The 22660-nt window shown below is 38.3% G+C and overlaps 1 protein-coding gene and 4 non-coding genes across 6 annotated transcripts in view; 2 read left to right on the top strand and 3 right to left on the bottom strand.

Moving 5' to 3' along the window:
- The window catches only part of Scgdelta (sarcoglycan delta), a 345849-nt gene that overhangs the window by 264363 nt on the left and 58826 nt on the right, over nt 1-22660 (bottom strand). The window lies entirely within an intron of this gene.
- On the top strand, nt 420-526 carry LOC143259271 (U6 spliceosomal RNA). Its single transcript, XR_013033083.1, has one exon. It is a non-coding gene; the product is annotated as a U6 spliceosomal RNA (small nuclear RNA).
- LOC143259269 (U6 spliceosomal RNA) lies at nt 1377-1483 on the bottom strand. The gene has a single exon (XR_013033082.1). It is a non-coding gene; the product is annotated as a U6 spliceosomal RNA (small nuclear RNA).
- Nucleotides 5791-5897, top strand: LOC117224007 (U6 spliceosomal RNA). Its single transcript, XR_004491082.1, has one exon. It is a non-coding gene; the product is annotated as a U6 spliceosomal RNA (small nuclear RNA).
- LOC143259268 (U6 spliceosomal RNA) lies at nt 6748-6854 on the bottom strand. The gene has a single exon (XR_013033081.1). It is a non-coding gene; the product is annotated as a U6 spliceosomal RNA (small nuclear RNA).

The raw sequence follows: 22660 nt of genomic DNA, 5'->3' as shown, positions 1-22660 counted from the left end.
GTAGAATTTTCTGCGGTTTCCACAGAAATAAATGTAAGGAAATAACAATGAAATAACGCAGAATTTTACAAGACGAGATAATCTCCATTTCATTCAATGATTCTCCGTCATTTCGCGATAACTGAGAAGTTCCTTTTTCGTAAAAACTTTATTTTACTCGCGGTTTATTCGCAAAAGTTATTGCGACGACTCTGTAGAGACGTGAGAAACGTGAAATATTTCAGATGACCCAATATTTCTAAGCTTGACTTCGAATAGTTGTAAAAATAAATAGCGTAAGGAATTGAAACCAATGCCGCTAGAACGTAGAACTATTAATGATATTATATACGCCGCCAGATGGCGGAAAAAATCATTTTCCCGCTAGTGCTCACTTAACGATTTCAAAGTATATAAGCACCTCGCGAAGATGATCAGATGTACTTGCTTCGGCAGTACATATACTAAAATTGGAACGATACAGAGAAGATTAGCATGGCCCCTGCGCAAGGATGACACGCAAAATCGTGAAGCGTTCCACATTTTTTTGTGATATTTCCTTTGGATAATGAAAAAATTATATTTTTCGGAAACAATCGGTAATAAGTTTAATATGAAATTTAAAAACACTTTGAAGTATATAATTATTGGGATTATGTCTTGGATTATTTCTCAAATGATATAATATGATATTAATTCTTCTTCTTAAAAGTTTTATTTTCACTTTTATTGGAGAGAAAGTATATGTACGAAATGACTAAGCGACCAAATTCAACTAACACCAATACTTACTTACTACACTAATTACATCAATATTAGCGGCCAAATGCGTGAGACACTTCAGTTTAAACACACTTTGTTAAATTGATTATTGTTGAAAAGGAAACTTTAACCTCGGACAAAAATTAATCTATAGTTTACTTAGTACTGAGATTCGAAAATATCAGTTTACATTTCCGCCGGTTCCGTCAGTGCGCACCGATGGTGATATGAACTGTATACCGCGATACATCATCGCCGGTGTCGTTAGAGCACATCGTGCTGTGACCATTAGTGATCCTAAAATCACGTATATAATGTTAAACGCAGTGAATGACCGTCTTTGATTGGTGGAGAAGACCATACCAAAAAGGGTATATAAGCAGGCGATTTTCAGTCGCCGGCTCTTCGTTGAATTTGGTCGCTTAGTCATTTCGAACATATACTTTCTCTCAAATAAAAGTGAAAATAAAACTTAAAAAAAAAGAATTAATATCATATTATATCATTTGAGAAATAATTCAAGCCATAATTCCAATAATTATATACTTCAAAGTATTTTTAAATTTCATATTAAACTTATTACCGATTGTTTCCGAAAAATATAATTTTTTCATTATCCAAAGGAAATATCACAAAAAAATGTGGAACGCTTCACGATTTTGCGTGTCATCCTTGCGCAGGGGCCATGCTAATCTTCTCTGTATCGTTCCAATTTTAGTATATGTACTGCCGAAGCAAGTACATCTGATCATCTTCGCGAGGTGCTTATATACTTTGAAATCGTTAAGTGAGCGCTAGCGGGAAAATGATTTTTTCCGCCATCTGGCGGCGTATATAATATCATTAATAGTTCTGCGTTCTAGCGGCATCCGTTTCAATTCCTTACGCTATTTATTTTTACAACTATTCGAAGTCAAGCTTAGAAATATTGGAACATCTGAAATATTTCACGTTTCTCACGTCTCTACAGAGTCGTCGCAATAACTTTTGCGAATAAACCGCGAGTAAAATAAAGTTTTTACGAAAAAGGAACTTCTCAGTTATCGCGAAATGACGGAGAATCATTGAATGAAATGGAGATTATCTCGTCTTGTAAAATTCTGCGTTATTTCATTGTTATTTCCTTACATTTATTTCTGTGGAAACCGCAGAAAATTCTACCGGAAAATTATCTTCAAACCTACAATGCTCTTAATAACATGGTATTATGTATGTATTTGTGTAATTTAGATACGATAAAAGAATGAACAAATATTTGCGGAGGAATGGAAAATATTTAGATTAATTTTATATCAAAAGTTCTGCGTTCAAAATGGACCCACTAGTAATTCCAGGTACGTTAGTATTGTAATGTTACAAAGTTTGTTTCGTTTACTTATATTTTTCATGTTATATGGAATAATTAAAAATTTTAAATATCTGTCGATTTACAGATTTACAGATGATGAAGCGTTCTGTAATACCGACTGGAACACAGAGAAATAGAATTTTTACACTTTTTGTATTTTATTAAACATTATATTTTTCATATACAGGATACAATAATCTTAATTTAAGCTACTGTTTCCTAACGTGAAATATTGCTTCCTAATGTTAAAAAAGAAAGCAAAGGATAAAATTAATTAGGTTCGTTAGTACATTGCGAGGAAAAGAAGCATATTTTTTGGCGTCAAATGTAGTGTTCAAAATGTTCAACTTTAAATTATCGTATCTATTACAATTTATAATCATTTTTATTAATATTTCCGCTTTTTCTAGGGTAATGGACATTTAACAAGCAATAAAAAGTCACTGAAATCTTCGATCCGGCCCACTGTGACGCCAGCCTGGCATATGCCTCCAAGAAGGAGTATAAAAAATTCGTGGGAAAGTTCTCCGTACGTTACATATACATATATCTGGTACCTGTTTCTTACAATTCAGTAAAACAATTGTCATTTTGCATAAAGATCCGCAGTCTACTCGTTATCGTAGATTGTTTGACCACACAATCGCATTGCAGGTACACATAAGAATTCTTGTAGCCCAGTCCCTCAGCGTTTCAGAGTAACGTAAATCATCTTCGAACCTCATCTCAGTGACCGCAGAACTCCGCGAATCCTCCGCAACCGTGGTGTCGCGACGGACAATTGGAAAACACCCAGACTACGCTCAGTCGTTGTCGAAGACGGTCGCAAACCGGTGGCAGCCGAACGCCCAAACTCCTCGCGTTTCTCTCATGTAAACACGGGGATAATACGATTCCCCGGCTGCGACTTCGTTCAACCGCTCGCGCGCGCGGCAACTTCACGCAGTAATGAACTCTTGCAATCCCGTAACCAGTCCTCGTTTCGAACTACTTGGAACTTAACAGCCCGAACTTAACCGTGAGGATCCTTTGGAAGTCAAGAGGATCGGGGCATAGATCGTCACTGTTCTAACGACACCTGGGTGCATCGTTAAGAGTTCGCGACGGCGAGGACATCCCCGAATGCACAAGCAAATGGAAAAGGATAGAGCCATCCGCCTGGGTTAGGCTTCAGTTTGAGAGACAAAGAGAAAGAAAGAGAGATAGAGCGATAGAGAGGGGGTGAGAGGGAGGGGGGGGAGAGAGAGAGAGAGAGAGAGGGGGGGAGGGAGAGAAAGAAAGAAGGAATAGGTGATAGAGACTGGTCTGAGAGAATGGAACTGACATTGAGGGAGACAGAGAGGGGGTTGAAATCGAGAGGGAGACAGTGTCACGATGGGAGATCCAGGGCCAGGTTCATGCATATGCCACAATCTCATTTGACTGCATAATCACATCAGGCCCCAGCGGGATCAGCCGTGTCAACAAGTTACATATTTTTCTGTCCCGCGTATCCCCTTTTCGCGCGTCCGTCCCACGATCCATTGTCCTCCTGGACGCCGATTTGCCCGCCGCTAATTCGCAACGATTGTTTCATCCCCCTATTTGACGACGACGGCACCGGGGGACCGAGCGATATGAGAAGCCCGTGTTTGTTTTGCCGTAATCCTTCGTCCGATGCGCTCGATGCCGCCACTCGAAATGGCCATTCTGCGGCCCAAGATACGGAACGTTTCTACGGAAATGATAAGCGGAAATTGTCTAATTCGAACGAGAATGAGATACTGAGAACGGTGAACTGCGCGTGAACGTTGTAGCCTTGAAGTACAGCCAATCCTTTGACAACATTCCGATGCAAAAATTGCGATTGTTCTTCTGGAACGCCGTATCCTATCACGGTTAAAGCAGCTTTATAATTTAAGAAACTCGAGCAGTTAATGATAATGATAACAATCTACGTAAAACACAATACGGTAAATTGTCTTTAATTGACCCTCAGCTTGCAAACAAGAACAGACAATTTGGGAAGTGGGGATACAATTATTCGAGCCTCGTGGATCGTTTTTATAGTCATCGATTGTCAACAACTATAAAAACGACAAGCACGAGGCTCGAAAAATCGTATCCCTTTTTTCCAAATTGTGCATTTTTGTTTGCAAGCTGAGGGGCAATTGGAGAGAATTTACTGTACATCTTTATTAGCCTGGTGCTTCGACAGAACTAAACATAACTCGTAAATAATAACAACAATAATCATAGTAGCAACGCGACGATCCACAGGGACGACTCTAGTCACAGGGGTGTGTGTAATCCTGATAATAACATGGTTTCTAAATAATACGATTTAAATAATCTTGTACAAGCTACACATAACAAAACACACGTTCCCGTAATTTGCATTATTTCTACGTATTTTTTAACTCGGTTCGATAAATACGAAATGAATGAACCGTGGTACAGGAAGATCGATTGCATAAACATTCATTTAACGCATGAATCCTTTTATCAGTTGTTGAATACGCCTTTGGTGAGAAAAGCGTTTCTTTTCAGATTCGATTTTTCATTAACACGTCAAAAATAAAAATTTGTGTAGACAATTTTAATTGTGAAAGTTTCGTACTTATCTACATATCTTAATTCTCGTCATATGTATCAATCACAACGATTAATCCAACAATTACAGTCGGACAAAAATGAATAATTTGTATTAAAATAATAACAATTGTAATGGGTGTTTTAGCTTTTATTACTGGCTAACACACGTATAAACGTTATTTTTTCGCAACATGTTGAAATTAAACTGACAAAGTTGCGAAAATGTATTTCTACACCACCGAGAGCGAATGTTTTAGAACAGGGTTTGCTAGGGTCTTCTACGAGTACGTAAATGCAAGAAAAAATTGTTACATAAACATGAGTCCATAAATGCTTCACTGGATGCTTACAAGAAAATATGAGATGCCAACGGACTTATTTCTTGTTCGACTCAACGTCATAACAGATTTGCTATGTTGATCCACTCTGTTTACACAAACCGTGTTTATTACTTGCAGTTGGTCTAGCCAGTGTTTATTAGCTGGAAAATATACCGAGATTAGCGGAAACAAAAAGAACTGAAATTTTAGTACTTCATTTTTGGTAACTCTGTGTTTTGAACGCAGAACTTTTAATATAAAATTAATTTCTCCGCAAATATTTGTTTATTCTTTTATCGTGTCTAAATTACACAAATACATACATAATATAATCTTATTAGGAGCATTGTAGGTTTGAAGATAAGTTCGACGATCTATTATTGAGATAGCCGAATTTTCTGCGGTTTCCACAGAAATAAATTTAAGGAAATAACAATTAAATAACGTAGAATTTTACAAGACGAGATGATCTCCATTTCATTCAATGATTCTCCGTCATTTCGCGATAACTGAGAAGTTTCTTTTTCGTAAAAACTTTATTTTACTCGCGGTTTGTTCGCAAAAGTTATTGAGACGACTCTGTATAGATGTGAAAAACGTGAAATATTTCAGATGTCTCAATATTTGTAGCCTTGACTTCGAATAGTTGTACAAATAAATAGCGTAAGGAATTGAAACGGATGCCGCTAGAACGTAGAACTATTAATGATATTATATACGCCGCTAGATGGCGGAAAAAATCATTTTCCCGTTAGTGCTCACCTAACGATTTCAATGTATATAAGCACCTCGCGAAGATGATCAGATGTACTTGCTTCGGCAGTACATATACTAAAATTGGAACGATACAGAGAAGATTAGCATGGCCCCTGCGCAAGGATGACACGCAAAATCGTGAAGCGTTCCACATTTTTTTGTGATATTTCCTTTGGATAATGAAAAAATTATATTTTTCGGAAACAATCGGTAATAAGTTTAATATGAAATTTAAAAATACTTTGAAGTATATAATTATTGGGATTATGGCTTGAATTATTTCTCAAATGATATAATATGATATTAATTCTTTTTTTTTAAGTTTTATTTTCACTTTTATTTGAGAGAAAGTATATGTTCGAAATGACTAAGCGACCAAATTCAACGAAGAGCCGGCGACTGAAAATCGCCTGCTTATATACCCTTTTTGGTATGGTCTTCTCCACCAATCAAAGACGGTCATTCACTGCGTTTAACATTATATACGCGATTTTAGGATCACTAATGGTCACAGCACGATGTGCTCTAACGACACCGGCGATGATGTATCGCGGTATACAGTTTATATCACCATCGGTGCGCACTGACGGAATCGTCGGAAATGTAAACTGATATTTTCGAATCTCAGTACTAAGTAAACTATAGATTAATTTTTGTCCGAGGCTAAAGTTTCCTTTTCAACAATAATCAATTTAACAAAGTGTGTTTAAACTGAAGTGTCTCACGCATTTGGTCGCTAATATTGATGTAATTAGTGTAGTAAGTAAGTATTGGTGTTAGTTGAATTTGGTCGCTTAGTCATTTCGTACATATACTTTCTCTCCAATAAAAGTGAAAATAAATCTTTTAAGAAGAAGAATTAATATCATATTATATCATTTGAGAAATAATCCAAGCCATAATCCCAATAATTATATACTTCAAAGTGTTTTTAAATTTCGTATTAAACTTATTACCGATTGTTTCCGAAAAATATAATTTTTTCATTATCCAAAGGAAATATCACAAAAAAATGTGGAACGCTTCACGATTTTGCGTGTCATCCTTGCGCAGGGGCCATGCTAATCTTCTCTGTATCGTTCCAATTTTAGTATATGTACTGCCGAAGCAAGTACATCTGATCATCTTCGCGAGGTGCTTATATACTTTGAAATCGTTAAGTGAGCGCTAGCGAGAAAATGATTTTTTCCGTCATCTAGCGGCGTATATAATATCATTAATAGTTCTACGTTCTAGCGGCATTGGTTTCAATTCCTTACGCTATTTATTTTTACAACTATTCGAAGTCAAGCTTAGAAATATTGGGTCATCTGAAATATTTCACGCTTCTCACGTCTCTACAGAGTCGTCGCAATAACTTTTGCGAATAAACCGCGACTAAAATAAAGTTTTTACGAAAAAGGAACTTCTCAGTTATCGCGAAATGACGGAGAATCATTGAATGAAATGGAGATTATCTCGTCTTGTAAAATTCTGCGTTATTTAATTGTTATTTCCTTAAATTCATTTCTATGATAAACTATAGATTAATTTTTGTCCGAGGTTAAAGTTTCTTTTTCAACAATAATTAATTTAACAAAGTGTAGTAATCAACCAAAATTGCATTCCAATTTTACAAATTTCGTCAGATTCATTAACAGATTAAGATAAAAAATTATATCTACGCGTATCTTGTACATGACTGTCCATCCTTTTGAAGTGGATTCGGTCCTACGAGTTGCAACAAAAAAGAATACATACTATGATCGTGTTAAATAGGAAAATGAAACGACATAAATCATAAATAAACAATAATGTTTAAAATGTCAAACTTCGTGAAACATATTGTCAAACAATAGAAATATGAAACCAGTAATAAAAATTTGAAGAAGATTTATTTTTATAACTTTTCAATTTTATTTTATAAGACGTTGGAATACTTATGTGGCGTGAAAATTCGGTGGATTTTTATATTTTTTTAATTATGTCGGCAACGTTTTATACTAAATTGAAAGTTTTCTGTATTTTGACATTTATATGTTCTACTTTAATATATCGTAAAGGATATTTTTTCCCTTCAATGTATAATTATTTAAATATATGGAGTAGAGATCAAAGTTATATTTGTGTTCGAATATTTTGGTGTACGAGTGTACATGTTATATATAATTAGACATACAATTGTCTACTATCGTGTCTTATTCTTATAGAATTATTGTTTCCTTAGAAAAATCGATCAGGGGAAGTGTCCTTGCTTTGAGTGTTTTTCCCTTGTTGCGATCTCGACATATCGAGGTCACCTGACGGCGTGCACGACGTTGTGTCAAAGAATACTACATCTGAACTATATCAGACTTCTGCAATTGAATCATCTCCGTTCTCATCGACGCTCCAGTATGTTATGTCCTTTTATGAAAATTGTTAACATTTTTTACCTAAAATGTGAAATACGCGAAAATGTTTTCACTAATGAGACCTAGTATTGTTTCTATTTTATTTGTAGCATGGTGAATCTCTTATCAATCTTATTAAATCTTTATTATTGCCAAGTTAATGTTGAACTACATAAGAACTTAAATAAGGGAGAAATTTATTTCGCTAACTAAAAGATGCGTTGCAGTACAAATAAAATATTAGTATATTCATACACATGTTATCTTGTACTTTAATTTCTCACATATTTGATAAATAAAAATTAAATAAATATTTGACAAAATCCGTAGTCTACTCACGAGATATCAAAGTAACTGCATAATTTCTGTTTAGCCAAAAAGTTCAACCGAGTTTTATAATTGGTTCTAGCGTAATGTGTTTTACGTATACGTATTAATTATTTCCATAGGGCTCCAAGTTACATGTCAGCACAACACAGCTGCGCATTGTTTTTTATCATAAAACAAAGTCGTGCTTTATAAATGTAGTTCAACTTCTGTACACCGGGGTCAGTTTCTGTACAGCCCACAGGTAATAACGTGCTAAAACCACACGAAGCTTAATTTTATTGGACGTAATCGCAGCAACTCGTAACATCTATTTTGTTTCTTGTGAAATTTATTCGCCCGGTGTATGGTGCACGGTCGCACGAATCGGTACGATTTATTTTGCAACCGTTCGGAATTCTTCAGCAGCAAAGCTATACGTAGAAACAAGAATGACGAGGTCATACTTAACATCTTTACTTGGCTAAAAATTCACAATGTAACACATTTCCGATGCCTAAGCTCGGCTGGTATCGATTTTCCGCTGAACTGTGCCAGACTCCCCGTTTCATCTTATGAACTCGGTCGCCTGCTCGTATTTACGAAATTTGACTGCTCGCATTTGATTGTTCGCGGCAGTACGAAGATGAAAGACGGATCTACGATCCACCTGTTATGCGTGTCGCTATAATATCCGAGAACAGTACCCGAGGTTGACTGGTATACTATCGCGAACAACTATAGGTCTTGCGTCGGAAGCCTCGGATAAGAAGCCTCAGATAAGAAGCTTCGGTAGATCAGAAAGAGATCGAGGAACGAGGTCACTGACAATCGCGACACGACTTTGATTCCGTTTTGTTCGTGTGTACTACCCGCGCTCCTGTTGCCTCCTCTACAATCGTATCACCCGTACCCGGAGACGCAAACGCAATAAAAACGCGATCGAACTTTTCCTTTCTCTTCCCTTCTACTTCTTTTTTTTTCAATCTACGCGACAAAAAGTCGGCAGCAGCGATGAATTTCTATCGGCTGAATTCATTGGCATTATATTTGCAAGATCCTCCTTTGTTTCTGATCGAAAATTGAATTCCATGTTTCGTTGGCACAGAGACTATCGTCTTTTCAGGCAGAAAATCCTTAAAGCGCTGCTATTCGTCTCTTGACATAGGATCTCATTGTACAGAATTTCATTCGTAAAAAATGTCAATGCAGAAGAACCTTAATCGTTTATTGGAATACGTTATTAAACCTAGGACGCTCAAGGCATTTGACGGTTTAAGATCTGCTTAAGGGTGGGTCGTTTTGTATTAATGTAAGAAAGAGTGCTATAAATATTATACGGTAATTTCTCCCTGATTCGCTCTTGTTTTAATAATTCTTGACAATCGGTACCTATAAAAACGAGCCGCAAGGCTCGAATAATCGTATCTGGTCTTCCCAAATTGTCCATTTTTGTACGTTGTCTGAGCGCGAATTAGGGAGAAATTACTTTATTTGTATAGCCACGTCGCCACCAACTTTTGAATACGTTGTCAAACTACTGGAGCCTTTTATCAACGAAATAGTTACGTATATACTTTCGTCATCTACATTGGAGAAATGTAACTATACATTTATCTTGGTTTCAAAAATCATGATTAAATCGAAAGTTTAACACTAAACCTATCGTGCCAGTCAAAATGACTGGTTACACATTTCTGTTTCAAAACAATTGAAATTACGAAGTCTCTCTCGTAGGAAACGATGGGATAAGCTTCTCACTTCAAGCACATGCTATAACGAAAATAACGCTGCAATAAACTCAGTCTTGTCATTCTTGATGTCAATCACATTTAGAGCTTGGTAAGTTTAGTGTTACACGTGTCGAACTCGGTTAAATTACGTAATTCAATCTTTCCACTCTCGTCTCATGAAATAAACTACCCCGACTTTGTGAAACACGCGAGTAGCAACTAACGAGTTTCTTCCAAACTATTCAGGTTCATATTTTCCAGAAGTGAGTTACGAGTCGAAGGGCTTACGAAAGTGGCAATTAAGCTTTTTTGTCAAACTGGTACGGAGATTGTTGGAAAAGTTTGAACGGCGAATCGGGCGTAACGATATTTCCTATACGCGAATGTATTGATAATAAAGACTTCGTTTCCGAGATTAATTAGCCCGCCGATAGAAATTTTCCAGCGAACGTGGCTCGAATGCTGACGAGCACGGCGCAAAATCGTTCGATACTTACGCCGTTATTAGATCATCGGTATGTGATGTCTAGCAGATTTCAATACATAAGCAGTTTACACCGGAGGATTGCTGGTTCAGATTCCATTTGTTCCGCCTGTCACTTTGTGACGTATGTCCCATCCAGCTCGACGTTCGCTCCACCCTTTCCGTAACGTATTACAACGCTTTATATATTACATGTATTACACGCACCGACCGTGCTCTCCTCCGCTTCAGCGCCGCGCGCGCGCGCGAATGCAAGCTCGCATACATTGCGCGGGACGTGGGGAAATATCGTTACGAATTTTTCATCGTGATTCCACCTTTACGTAATACACGTAAACAGAGCCGTGCGCGCGCGCGCGCATGGAAATTTTTCGATTAATTCAGACCGGCTAAGCATTCAATCTTTGCTACCCGTTCGCATAACCATTTATTTCCGACGTTCTTGTTGAGAAATAGAAAATGTTTTACAGCCCAAATGATTCTCCAAATGTAGCGATTCTACAGTCAGAAGTGGCAACAATGTGCGGAACACATTTGGATCCCTAACTTCGTGGATTTCTAATAGGTCTTCGCGAACTGAATACGAATCCGCAAATTAACAGTAACAGTAATACAGTTCTCATCGCACAGTACTATTCTGTGAATTTTCCTGGAGAAGATGGTACAGTTTAATATTGCACTGCTAATAAGGAAACATAATCACGCAACAATCGAGTGAAAAAGGCACCTGAAACGTGACAATTTTTGCGGATATTATTCAATTTACGGTTAATTTAAATAATTCAGTTCTGCTATGCGAAATAGCAATCCTTCTAGCTATTCATTTTATAAACGTTAGGAAGCACGTTTTTCCGTCAAAATATGAAGGAAATAGTTTCACAAGACGCGCCACGCCAGCATTGGAGTCTGCAATATTTTGTCGACACAGATTTGATCGGTGGTAGTTTCGATCGACCTTAACAATGACTGACATGGTTTAACCACCCGTTTAGATTAAGTTTAGAAAACCGGATTCCAGAATTATATCAGTTTATTTTCTGTCTGTGCTCCTATAATACATCTGCAACATCGGCAAACCGTACGTGCACACATACATACGTGCAGGCGAAACTAAAAAAAAAATATATATATTTGTCCAAAAAACAGACCATTTCAAGCTGGCAACGTGAAATTTTCCTATTCGCTCCTATCCAGCAGCGTGAAACCCTTATCAATTAACAATGTCATCGTTTGGTTGTTGTTAAATCAACCAGAATAGTATTTTTTATTTATAAAACTATTAGACCGAAGAAATAAAATAGTAGATGTTTTTTGAAGCTGTATATTATTAGAAAGTACTAAAATGCAGTGATTGTTTTCAGCCGGTATACTATTAAAAATAGATAACATTAATTGCGTGTCTCTATCACTTTTAACTCTGTACCTTGTTTTTGTTCAAGTTTTAATAAAACCTATGTAATATGTAAACATATTCTTAGTTATTAGTAATAATATATGGTATACGAGTAATGCGTTATTGTACACCTTAAAGAATTCAAATAATGAATGTGTGCTTATAATTTCAATATTTCGTAACTATCGAGCGTGGAAAGCCTCGTCTATCCCGTTAGCCATTCTAAGGTTACGGCTCGTTGAATAGGGCCCATGTTAGCTCTCACAGAGAATGTACTCGCTTTGATGAATTGAATGATGCCATCTTTTATTCATCAACCAGTTGGAACCACTTTCAAAAATGAGTTTACCTGTGCATAAAGCTCGAAAGGACTGACGAAAGAATCACCGAATCTTCGAATGGGGACATTGTAGCGGAAAATCTATTATCTTGAAAATTGTGGCAGTTTTGAAATATTATTACTTTCATTCTTTATGTTTAGATATTATACTTTAACTTTCGTTTGATGATTATAAAGCGAAATTGTACCACTACAGTCTGATTCGGACAAATGATACTTCGATGCGGTATCTTTAATTCGCTTTAAAGTCAACTTCACTGTTCAGGGATAGCAACATCTTTCCCTCTAGTTTTCGACTGACAAAGAAACCTCAGAATTGACAGTTACTGCAAACTCATATCGTTAAAAGCCATTAAAGAAAACACATGTAAGTACTTACGTAGCGATCCACGCGCGTCTTTCATTTGCCATTTTTCTACATTAGATCAAGTAACAAATCCTAAGATAAGGCTTTATCTGAATATATTAATGCGATAACTATACGTGGTAATCCACGCTCATCTCTCATTTACCGCAGTCCACACGCATAAAGTTGATTCACACGTTTATTGTAGTTTTGGTATAAAGCAAACATTCACAGAAGATACATTCGTTACGTAAGGACGTGATTTACTGAAGTAATTATACTGAAGATTTTGCCACATAACACGCAGTGTTTCACACAGATACCTTTTACACGAAATAAAATATCCATTTTCAGAAACTACACCGAAACATTTAAAAAATCCGAATAGAGGCCCGTATTTGTCAAAGATGAATCAAAAGTAAAATATACAGGCTGTCCCAAAATTATTGTTCAGGCGAGAATGAGCGGATTTTCATTAATAAATCATAAACGAAGCCGCAGATTGCATTTTCGCTAAAGAAAAAGTTACTTCAAATTACCTCAGGAACCCCTCATTTCTCGATTGTATTGTATTTCTACAGTCTCAAACGATCATTTTGATACATACAGGTTGTCGATATTCGTCAGAAGGCAATATAATAATGAATGAGAACAACCAAATTGATCTGCTAATTGTTTCGGTGGAATGAAAATTTAAAACTTAAGACAGAACACGCTTGACCGAAAACCCCAAATAGACAAAAGAAATGGACCAAACATGATTTAGACCTGCAATGACCACATGTAACCAACAATTTCAAAAATCTTTGCAAACCGTGCAACCGATAACAGAATGAACTTGCGGAAATGTATTTTCCGAGAACCGATATCTCAACTTTTTATTCGTTTGTGCTAATAGCTTAAAGAAAATCGTCTAAATTGCAAAACGATTGACTTTCCTTACTCCAGACTTCGAAGATGTAGAATAACTACATTCTAAACGAGTTTACAAGTCAACGGTCCGGCGTAATGAAATTTCAAAGATACTCGATCGGAGACGCCAGCAACGCCAGTTTTCCGAACATCCCTCGTAACATAAACAAAGGTAGCTTCTCAGTCCCCACGGGTTCCTGCGACACGGCAGCCAAGAGGAGAAGGAGACTTTACTGGACGCGAGTCCTCCAACAACCTCGTCAAACATCGTTAATTAACCCCACTACATGGCCGGTGTGCAAATAACGTTTCCTACTGATTAGGTCACCCCCATGGAACTTCGAACAATGTGCATTACATATTCCTTTTCTGGCCGTGTACATAGATAACGCGTGAAAGAGAAGCTTGCGCGGTTCGACTCGAAGCATCCGCGCTAAAGAAAGTTAACCCAGGTCGTGCACGGACACGTGCTGCTTCTTTGTGATTCGATCCTTTGAAGTCTGCTCGAACTGAAGACAAAGTTCCTTCTGTATTTGCCTCGAAACAAAGAATTTATATAAGAAAACTTTACTTTCTCACACGTTTCTCACCTTTACATTACGTCTGTTCATTGACACGGATAATGCACATGTCGAAATATAATTTAGTAATAAAATGTAAGAAGGAAGTTTAGGCTAACCTTATCGTGGAATTTCGTACATAATACGACTAAATCAGTTTATTGACAATAGTAATACTGATATCGAAATACGATTTAGTATAAAAACATCAGAAGATAGTTCTTACATAATTCTCACTCCACGACTAAATCTGCTCATTAACAATAATAATACCGAGATCGAAATAGGATTTAGTACTAAAACGTACGAAGAAAGTTCAGACAACCATTCCTGCGGAATTTGTTACATGATCCAGATTCCACGACTAAATCTGTTCATGGACAATAATAAAACCGACATAGAAATCCGATTCGGTACACGAAAGCACAAGAAGAAAATTTAGATCGCTTATCTTGTGAAACCTCCTACATAATCCAGACTACAAACTCATCCTTTCCTCCGTCTACTATTTCAATCTCCATTTGCCAGGATCGCAATGAAAAAGTAATCGGCTGTCTAAACGAACATTTAATTCCCTAAATGGCCGGCCGAAATTTCGATAATCTGTTTGTGTTATCAGACTGTTCCCCGAACAAACTCGTAACCGTCGCTGTCTCGTTCTCGAGAGCGACACTCTGACCTATTTTCGGGAACAGCCCCGCCTGATTCGCCAATCAACTCCGGTGCGAGACTCTCTGCGGAGGACCGGCAAATAACGAAAAAGAAGTAAAGCGTGTTCGCCTCCATTTCGGAGATATCAGCATCGCGTGGGAGACATCGTGACGGAAGGGAATGTTTCACTTATCTCGCGATCACTTAGAAAGCAATGCCCCCACGCGACGGTTAGGGCCCTTCTTCACGGTAAGATTGCATATCTTGGCCGCCGCAGCATTTGCGAGCAAATCCCTCGCTGGGCGGTGTTAATAACGAACGAACACGGTGAACGTGTACGTATGGTTTTTCCAGATCCTTTCTTCCGTTTCCCTTTTGCTCTGGCCAGGTCGTTCGCCGGCCCTCCGTCGAGCCAGCACCCTTCTGCCTCCTCTTCCTTTTTTCCTCTATGGTATACACCGCATATCAGGACGTGAGTGCTCCACGGCCACGTAGCTAATTATCCCCAAGAGCGTGGCGGCCCTGAAGGTGATCTATTCGCGGTAGGGAATTTCTACGAGCGAGAGAGCCTCGCCGCCCCTAGATGGCAGCTCGTTGGAACGAGATAGCCGGAGGACCGGGGGAGCAGGAGATACTCGTTTTCGCGGAATGCAAATGAGAGGTGGAAGACGAAGGAGAGGGGGAGGGGCAAGCTGAAGGACAGAGAACGCGGTAAAAGGAAGAAACGCAGCCGACTCGTTCTAACCCCGTTCCCTCGAAGGGACCCGGCAAGCACTGGCAAGAACTAGAACCACCGGCACCACCACCCTTCCCCACCCCGACGGCCAAGGAGTCGGCGGGCGAGGGAGGAATGAGAGATGTAAGGTAATTAAAGCGAACGTGCACCACCTTGTAGGAGATTTAAAAGCTCGTAACTTTTTATGATTTACATTCCTTTCATTTAGTCGCACGTACCTACGGATAGACTCTTGCTGCCGTTCCATCTTCTTCGTCCCCTCGCCCTCAGTTCCCCTCCAGTCGTCCATTCCGCCACGTTTCTACGACGCCTTTTTTGTTCATCGCTCGCTCCATCCTTCGTTCCGCTTCGCAATCTCGAGATTACGCGCGACAAGTCCACCGAACCGCGCCAGTTCACGTCGCGACAAGCTTCGGGCCGCGAGTTCCGAACTTCGGATCTGCTTCCTTTCCGACGCCCCCCCCCCCGATCGAGCTTCCCGCCGATCACCGATTAATTCAATAACTTCCATACTGTTGCGCGATCGATCGAGCCCTAACTGCCACCGCTGTCGACCCGATAAACGGCACCGATACACAACCTGTTCACGATTCCCTCCTCCGTCATCGAATTTTCTCACTTTTTACAATTGTATAAATGTTATTGCTCCATTGTGTTGCAATTCGTTCTGATTGGTAGATCGTGGATTTTGTGCAATTAGGACGTGCTCGAAAATGCAATTCCAATCCAATAATACTTCCTCGTCGCTTTTATCCAATTGAAATGCTTAATCGGGAAAATAATGTTTTGAACTCTGAATTATCGTTACTTTGCAACCGTAATTTTTTTATTGCGGATGTTTGAACATTATTGAAATGTTGCATACTTTAATGGAGAAATATTTGATCATCGAGGCGGAACATGTATTCTGATCAACCCTTTTGTACATTCTGGGGATCCTTTATTTTTGTTACCGTTTATATTTCGTTCGTGCGGAACGTATGAAAAATGTAATGCGAAAAACTTTAAATAATCCTGTGGCCGATTTTGTGCGCGAGTCGCTGCAATACGCACCGCTTACCGTAATATTCGTCAGGATCCGCTTCAAGGTGGAGAAACATCGACAGCTCGCGAGCATGCATATTTATCGAAGTCCGCCGGAACGACGAGCATAATCCGCCGGCAAACAGATTGCAGGTCGAGAGATAGCCCAGCGATGTTTAATATTTCGCGCGACGAAATACGCGAAGATTCGTGAAATGTCCTGATACTTGTCGCAGAAAACGTTCGTGCCGCGGCCCTCCCGCCGTGATTCAATTTCTCATCCGGGACGTCGTCGCGGGGCTCGAGGCGCAAATAGGTGCTTATTGCGACGCTTAATCGCGACATCGGGCAACTAATGTCGTCAACCGGATTCGTCGCAACTCGGAAGTTTACCAACGTGACGGTTGCCGGCGTCGTCGGTCTCTGTATCGCTTCTTCCACCAATACAAGCGGAACTTGGACGAAGCTTCGCGATGATTTCACGACTCCTCCCATATAACTGGGATTAATCATGAGCACGCTATGCGGCTAGAAACTTAGAAACCAAGACGGTATCGAGTTGTATTATATTATAGCGTGTACACAGATAAATTCCCGCTGACACACATACAGAGGGGGACACGTATGTGGGGAAACAAGCCCGCGCGCGGCTCTAGCCCGGCTCGTTTATGTACACTGGCGCATATAGCACAACGACTCCGTCGAAATTAGGCGGGGGACCAACTTTGGATGCCAACTTCCTACTTCCGACCTTGTCTTTTCTATCCTATAGAAAGCCCCGCGCACCGAAGACCAACGGGGACGTCTGTTCAAAGACAATGGGAATATTAGAGATGCTCTCTGAACACGGTTCGCGCAGTTATCGATTAACTCGAGCGTACAGCGCGCTGACAATAAGCCCGCGCGGAACAGTGGCTAGGATATGTGCTCGATCGCCGATTCACAGTATTACCGGTGCTCCCTCGATGTAAATGACCGTGTTAACGAATTTATCGTCTTCGACGGCGCATTGTTAACGCCGCAGCCCCGGATCAGAAGACAGCCGGTCGCTTGGTTTGTTTCCGTCCGTTAATGAAGCCGCGCCCGAACTCGAACCAGCTCTCGGGAAAATACGCGACGAGCCGCTACGATCGTAATCTCTGAAAATTTCATTCGCGTTTTTACCGTCGATATTCTCCTTCTGTTCTCCATCCCGGTCACGCGTCATCTAATTTCTGGCAACGGTTTCACGCGCAATTTCCACGTACGCTCGAACACCATCAGTTTTGCACTCATCACTTCCACACGCTCATGACGTTTGCGAAATTCCACCCTTCTGGTTCGCGAAAGGACTCCTAAGCCTTACCCCTTTTTAGCTGCCGATCAATAATATACCACGTACGATCAGGAAAATTACCTCTACAAGCGAAATATTCGGTAACCTAGTTAACATTTTGACTTCACGAAACTTTGGAGGATAAACATTGATCTTAAAAAAATGTGTCATAATTATGTTATTAAAAAAGTCTATGCTATTTATATTATTAATAAATTATATCGTAATTGCACTGTTAAGAAAGTGTATCGTAATTACGCTATTAACACTTTCACTGCCGCGTCACCCATATAAAGGTGACAGAACTATGTAAAATTTACTTTTAAAAGTGAATTTTTACGCTGATCCATTATAGTTTCTTAACTTTGTTAAGATTCGCAAGATGTGAGAATGTTGAAAAAGTATTCGATGGCTTTAATTTCGTGAAATTTTTGAGATTTTCGGCGCGGCCGTCGAAATGATAAGAAGGGATAGAACAGATTTCCAAGAAACCAATCATATTCCAAGATGGACGTATACAATTCCTGCAAAAGTGGCGAGCGTTCGCAGTCCCGATAACGTAAAAGTGATGGGCTTCGAGTGTAATTGTATACTTAAAGCGTGAAGAACATCCCGAACATTCTCCGAGAACATTAATCATCCTAGATCCGCTTGTTTGATCAGCCAACACGCGCCGCAGAAATCGATCGCCGCTAGGTTCCATTGAGCAATTCGCTGGTTCTCGCTTTTTAAAACGTGTCGACGAGGGCGAGGTCCGACCAATAACTGCTAGAATGCTGGCGAAGAAGAAGGAATTTATTCCAGCATTATTATCCTTTTGCAAACGACGTTCGGCTAAGCCCGACATTAAAGTTTCACTTTGCGCGAATCTCGTTCCGGGAATTTTTCAATAAAATTTATTCCGTTCCTGTAAATGTGTGCTTTTATACGACGATAACCTGCGTTTATTATGTTGAATAAAGTTATGGCTTCGTCAGAGGAACTACTAACCGGGCTGAATTCCACAACACATCCGCGAAGGGTTGTTATATTATAGTTTAATGTTGTTCTATTGTAGTCTGACATTAGCTTTAGTTTTCGGATCGGGTAATAAGATCCCTGGCCGCTCATCGGTATTACGTAAAAATATTATTACAACGGTGTGAAAAATAAATTTTTCAAATCTAACGGTATTAAGTGAAAATCCATATAACTATACTCATAAGAAGAATGATCATGTAAGAATGGCATTGCTTGATTTGTGGTGCATATGAAAAATTTGGGTTTTAAATTATTTTTATATAATTTGTAATATGAATAAAAATCAATCTTGTAATCTGAATGAACTAATATATAATAATTAAATTAATATAAAATAACATAAAATAATAATTTTTTATTACACTTTCTAATTTTAGTCAACAATTACAGGATTAAGCTACGAAGAAATACGAATGAAACGGTGTAGTAATACGTTTGAATATGGTTACCCGATACTAAAATAATGTTAATTAACTTCGCCGCTTCTATATACGACTTCATCGACTAAACTTGATATTTCCAGAATTATGAAGACCTTTAAGAACGAATAATAGAAGCATGTTGAAATGTATGAAAACATTATTCAGTTCAAGCCATACAGATGAATGTAACTTGAAACTCAATCACGTAATCAAAATAAGTACAGTAAAGCCTCCCCAATTGTTCCTCAGCTTGAAACAAAAATTAACAACTTGGAAAGAGAGAATGCGATTATTCAAGCTTCGTGGCTTGTTTTTGTAGTTGTTGATAATCGGCAACTAAGAAAACGAACTGAAAGGCTCGAATAATCATAACCCCCTTCCCAAGTTGTCCATTTTCGTTTACAAGCTAAGGGATAATTGGGGAAAGTTTACTATGCGTGTTACTGTATTGTTGAATTAATCTCGGTAATTATTTAGGAAAGGGTCCTTCTCCTCTCGATTTTGATAACCTTGAAATATGTTGTCAGGGTCTAAATTTTCGTCACAGGTACAGCTATACAGCTTTACGTACAGATAAATTCTCGTCACAAAATAATCTTGACATGACTTGTCGGTAACATTTGAACTTAATGTATTGTAGCTTACATGCTGTTGAGAAAGAAATATATTAGTTAATGTTATTCTTCATCTAATACCAATACAATTTTGACGTCAAGGTTGTGGTCATCGCAGTTGTTATTATTAAAATTATTCGAATTAGGAGATCAATTAGAACCGTTTTTTCGTTTGTTCGCCTGCGTGATTTCGCATATATTAGGTCTACCGGAAAGTTGTGTCCGTTTTTGAATTGAAATATAACACGATTTTCATACGTTTAATAATATTTATTGTAGAATATACTTTCCATCGTTACTTATGACTTATTGCCAGCGTGATGGCAACTTGTAAATGCCATTTTTTAAAAATGATTTATTTTTAGAGGCGAAGAACTCAACTAGTGCTTGGTTGACATCGGCTTCAGTTTTGAATTTTTTTTCTTGTAAAAAGTTTTGCAAAGAGAGAAACAAGTGATAATCGGAGGGTGCTAGGTCTGGGGAGTATGGTGGATGCGACAGAATTTCCCAGCCTAGCTCTGCGATTTTCTGACGAGTCGCCAAAGCAGCATGTGGTTTGGCATTATCATCGGTAGCCATGTTTTCACGATCGCGTCTCACTTAATAATGACATGAGTCATCTTTGTTTCAGTTTATTTAGGGGAGTACATGTGTGTAAATGCAATGGTAAAGAGAGATAGTCATATATATCTCAAATCAACATGTGCATATGGATTGAAACTTGAAGTGACACTATCGGACAGAACTTTCCGGTAGACCTAATAATTCTATGTTAGTTTGTTTTGTCTTTATTAATTTCTAGTATGTAGAAATGTGTTTAATATTATGACCAGTACGTTCGTATCAAATTATGTTCCGAAATCCAGTCTTCTATTATTACATTGTTTCATTCTATTATTATATTAAGCTAACATTAATTATGTACTGCTTCCTTTACCTGCTATTTTATTGGATGTACAGATATTCATAAAATTGAGCGTACACCTTTTGAAACGCAATAACTTTTTTAGAACTGGACTAAGTGACTTGTTAATTCTTGAATTTTAACTTTTTTTATCGGAGCCTATAATGGAAATTTAAAGAATCAATCTCGTAAATCTTAGTAATTTATATGCATGCAGAAAATTTTATGAAAATCGGTTGACGTTGTTATGAGTTACAACAAATTGAAGATGTCAAAAATCGCAGTTTTATCACGATTTTGACTAAAAACTGAAAGAAATCTGCAGTTTTCAAAATCTTTCAACGCCTTGGCTCGACTCTGGGTTAACCGATTTTAACAAGTTTTCTGCCTGCATATAAGTTCTCGAGATCTACGAAAGGCATATTTTATATTTTTATTATAGGCTCAGATAAAAAGTTAAAAAACGAGAGATCTTTATCTTTTTTGTCATTCAGCAAAGCAATAGCAAAATTCAAAAAAGTCAATCATCTAAAAAAATTCAAGTTTAGTTTTAAAAAAGTTATTACGTTTTAAAAAGTGTACGCTCAATGTGTATGTATGTGCTGCACCTTAACGCAATAATAAACGCGAAACAATAATAATAAAAACTATTAATTAACAGTGCATTTGCACAGTTTGCAGGTAATAGAAGGTAATCGATGTAATAGATTAAACTGATCGAAAAGCGAAAGGTAACCAGGGGAAACGGAAAAGAGGAAAGCAGGAAAAAGAAAATCGAAAATGTGTAATACAAAACAAGCGGATGGATTTGTCGCGAGACCACCAAACGATCCAGATTTTCCATTCATCATTAAAATATGCATCGATATACGACAGTCTGGATGGATCACCAATCGCGGATCCGTTTTTCCAATTTCCCGCGACCCCGCGTCTGCCGAGATTTACGCGTGACGTCGGACTCGCGCCGTAAATTCGAAGAGGACACCCGGAGATAGTAAAGAATGGAGTAGCCACGTTCGCGTTCGCGGATATTGTCAGCAATCTTGTCGTGACCTATCGAAACCGATTAAAAAATTCAGTCGGCCGATATTGTCGATAACTCACCCGTATTGTTATAATTGGTCCCGAAGGAAAAACAGTACCGATGACAAAGTTGGGAATTAAACTTTTTGCCGATAATACATCATCATATGTGGTTTAATAAAGATCCGAGAAAAGTCAGATTTGAACGATATAAAATTTTCGCCGTTTATTTCATACATATCAAAGACAAATTTTAAAGTATTATATACGACAATATTTCTAAACTTACACGTAGTTTTTATAATTTCTGCATTAGCTTCTGTAGAAGCTTCTTTCATTTCATTAAGATCCTGCATTAAAAAGTTAAAGTAGGAACGTTAATAGTACTTCTTAACGCAAATTTTTCAACTCTTCGCAGACGGAATTTTGCACATGGGTGTAAACAAAATTATGTAATCGGAAAACCAACCATTTATTCCGATGTGTGGTGTAAAAATTGAAAGTTCAACAGAACAGGATGCTTTAAAAATGAGATTAGACGAAACACATGCTATAGAGCTATGATATAGACTGTTGAAATTTTAGCCTCGAACAAAAATTAATCTATAGTTTACTTACTAAGATACTAAGATATCGGTTTACATTTTCGTCGGTTCCGTCAGCGGGCAACGACGGTGATGTAAACTGTATATAGTAGATACCGCGATACATCATCACCGGTACCATTAGATATACATCGTACCCTGACTGTTTGGGGGTCCCAGCAT

Source organism: Megalopta genalis, chromosome 3 (genome assembly GCF_051020955.1).
Source record: "Megalopta genalis isolate 19385.01 chromosome 3, iyMegGena1_principal, whole genome shotgun sequence".
NCBI lineage: Eukaryota > Metazoa > Arthropoda > Insecta > Hymenoptera > Halictidae > Megalopta > Megalopta genalis.
Note: the sequence above shows the minus strand (reverse complement) of the source record. Positions and strands in the feature narration are given on the sequence as shown.